Here is a 3,840-nt window from a genome sequence, read left to right as displayed (position 1 = left end):
GGGATTGCAACCCTCGGCGTTGCCCCCGCGCCCCCCTCAGCCAGTGAGCGGGAACCAGTCCGTATGTGGGATCCGAACCCTCGGGCGGGAGCGCCGCCGCGCTTCCCAAGTGGCGCACTATCCAGTGCGCCACCGGGCCGGCCCTGAAATACTCATTTCTATAACCTGGGAGTGTGCCCAAACAGAAAATACCTGATAATTGTCCTTCTGAATATGGCACTCTAGGCACATGTCTTATTTGGGCTGATAATGTACCAGCAGGTCTGCTTATACCCAGAGTGAGAAACCTTACAGATCTCTGCCCTTAACAAGATAGGGACTGGTCACATAGGAAGACAAAGCAGACACTATTTGAAGATAATTATTAGAACTTATCTTTGGGGGCCGGCCCGTGGCTCACTCGGGAGAGTGCGGTGCTGATAACACCAAGGCCACGGGTTCGGATCCCATATAGGGATGGCTGGTTGGCTCACTGGCTGAGCGTGGTGTTGACAACACCAAGCCAAGGGTTGAGATCCCCTTACCGGTCATCTTTAAAAAAAAAAAAAGAAAAAGAACTTATCTTTAGGGCAGGAGGGTGGGGTAATAACTATCTTTGCTGGGTTCCTACTTTGTGCCAGGCACTATTCTCATCTATTTAATTTTTACCACATTAAAATAGAGTGCGCATTATTTTCTTTATATGTGAGGAGAATAAGTGAGGATCAGAGAAGTGAAATAAATTGCTCAGTCATGGCTAGTGAGTGGTGATTTTGGAATTTAAATTCAGGGTATGCAACTGCAAAGCCCATCCTTTGCCTAAACGGTACCTAGCACATAGGTAAATATTTGTGGAATGAGTTAATTTTCCCCTCTCCTATATTCTCCATTGGCCTGTCCTGGCCTCTCCCTGGTTCCTCCTCTGACTTGGCCTGATATTTCAAAGTGACATTAACCTGCACTTAAAGGTGTTTGAAGAGGCCTCTGTTCAAACGCAGTGCACCTTGCCTGGAGGAAGAGATCAGTCCTCTTTGGGCACGTCAGCACAGCTCACTTCTCTATCATCCGGACTAGTGCAAAGGCCCTGGGATTGGTACAGGTAAGTGTGGACCCGGAGGAGGGTGAGTGGGGAGATAAAGCCTGCAAAGGAGTGAGGGAAGGGTAAAGGCCAGAAGAAAGTATCTGAAGACAGAATCACTCTTGCAAAATTTTCAAAAGGGTCGGGCACCATTTTCTCTAGGGAGGCATTTGCAGAATTAATAGAAATCAAGCCCACGGTCCAGGACCCAGCGTGGTTTGGGACATTAAGGCAGGCCGTCCCAGACTGCGGGACCCCCGACCCCCGGCCGAGCCGCCGCATCTCCGCTTCGGGGACGGAGGCGGCCCCGGCCCGGGAGTGGCCCCGGCCGGTGCCCGCAGGCGGCCAGGAGCTCCGAGGCCATCATTGGCTGGCGCGCTGGCGGCGGAGGGGCGGGGAGCGCCGCCGAAGGGGACTGTTTGCTCCTACGGGCTGTAGATGGAGCTGTCCGGCCCCGGCGAGGGGGAAGGCGCCTGGAAAACGTTCTTCTTCTCCCTGGCCGGCCCGAGCAAGAGAACGTGATCACAGCAATAGAAAAGTAGGCAAAGAAAATAAATAGAAATTTTACAAAAGAGAAAAAAGAGCTAATATGTACTTTTTAAGAGTTAAACTTCAATACTACTGAAACAAATGCAAATTAAAGCAATTAAATAACATTGCACCAATCAAATTTGTTAAATTTTTAAAAAATATTAACAGACTAGACAAGGGTAAGAGTATAAAATAATATTTCTGGGAGAACATAGTTTGGCAAGTTTTTAAAAAATTAAAAATGTTGCATACTTAAGATTCAACAAATAATATATTCTAATAAAAGAATCAAAATTATGCATAAAATTATATTAATAAAATGTCCAAAATGTAATATTTATAATAATTAAAAAATAAAAAAACTGAAAACAAGTGCCCCAAAATAGAGGGTTGCTAATTAAATTATGTTTCATCCATACAACAAAGCTGTATGTGGCCATCAAAATGATGTTGTGAAATAACAGAAATACGTTGATAATTGGTTGTTAAGTGAAAACAAGGAATAAAACAGTATGCAAAGCTTTTTTCCACAAAGGAAGGGAAGGAAGAGAAGGAAGGAAGGAAAGGAAAATGTGTCATTAACACTAAAATGTAAATATAAATTTCTACTATACAGAGTAAACTGTATTAATTTAATAGTAGTCCGCCGCAGCGCGGAGGCCCCGCGGGCTGGGGACCCGGGCGGCCCTTCCCGGGGCGCGGCACCGGAGCCCGGCCGGCAGCCTCGTGCCCGGCCCCCCCGGTGAATGCCTCCTCGCTGTTCCCAGCGTAAGCAGGTTGACAGAAAGATTAAACAATGTTTTATTGCCGTCTTTCAGCAAGTGTACCGAGCCATTCGCGTCTCCTCTGCACCGCTGTGTCCCAGGGCAGGGGCCGTGGAGAGGTGACTTTGCCGTCCTCTCGGCGGCTGGCAAACTTGGCCGCACGGCGGAACGGCTCGAGCAGCTTTCGGGACTCCGGGCGCCCGAGCCTCCTCCCAAAGCGCCGGCGCAGAGTCCCCGGGGCTGAGGGGGCAGCGGTCATGTCTTCAGGCTCCCTAGGTGACCTCGGCGTGCAGACCAGTTTGAGAACCAGGGCTGCAGCGTTGGGCCTAGAACAAGGGCAGCGGGGTTCTGAGAGGCGGGAGTAGCTCCCCAGGAGACAGGCTTCAGCTGACCTGCTGGGCCTGCCCAGCCCGCTCTGACAGGGGAGCCGGGAGCTGCTGTGCTGTGCTTGAGTATTTTTCAGCTTCAGGTCTTCAAGCCAGCCAAAACTAAACTGGGCCTGTGACTTTCTAAACTCCCGCTGTCAGCCCTGTCCCCTTCTGTGGGTGAGGCCAGAGTGAAGCCCCAGTGAGCCCAGACGGATGGCTTTGATGGGAATACCGCCACCTCTTACCTGGCAGGGCCTGGCATTTCTAGGGCCCTGCTCTCCGCTGTCCTGTGTCATGGAGTGAATCTCAGGAAGCTGTGGGGTGCTCCTCTGGGGCTGCACGGCTGCCGTGGTTAGAGAGAGGGGCTGGCGTGCTGGTCAGTGCCCGCCCAGGTCATCGCCCGCCCAGGTCATCTCAGAGAAGCAGGCCTCCACCTTTCCCAACCTAAGGGCCTCTTCAGCAGCAATAGGGAGAACAGAAAATGACACCTCCTCCTGTCCCACCTGGGTGGTGGCACAGTATCGCACCAGTTCCCAGATTACCAGTGAACCGTAACCACCCCTAACTCTCCCCTCTTGGCCACAGGGCTCAGCTCCTAACCTGCACCTCCCGCCTCACCTTCCGGGGTGAGGGCCCTGTGCTGGAAGAGAAGGGGAGAGGCCACAAGTCATGGAGCAGGGAGGGGGCCCAGAGGAGTTTTTCTCTTCCTCTTGGGGATGAAGGATGTCCCCTCCTCCCCTCCTAATGAGAATGACATTTTGGGTAAATCTATTTTCATTTTGAAAAGCATGAAAAAATAGTTGTGTATGGAAAAAAAGAAGCTGCTCCTCTGCCTGCCAGCTTGGGCTCTTTTATCTGTCCCTTTACCGTGGCCCTGGTAGGAATAGTGGTGGCAGCACTTTCTCAAAATATGTCTTTTGTGGGCCGGCCCGTGGCTCACTCGGGAGAGTGCGGTGCTGATGGCACCAGGGCCGCGGGTTCGGATCCCATATAGGGATGGCCGGTTGGCTCACTGGGTGAGCGTGGTGCTGACAACACCAAGTCAAGGGTTAAGATCCCCTTACCGGTCATCTTTTAAAAAAATATATATATATATATATATATATATATATATATATAT

Source organism: Galeopterus variegatus, unplaced genomic scaffold, assembly GCF_000696425.1.
Source record: "Galeopterus variegatus unplaced genomic scaffold, G_variegatus-3.0.2 Scaffold2726, whole genome shotgun sequence".
Lineage (NCBI taxonomy): Eukaryota > Metazoa > Chordata > Mammalia > Dermoptera > Cynocephalidae > Galeopterus > Galeopterus variegatus.
This window is presented reverse-complemented; position numbering follows the sequence as displayed.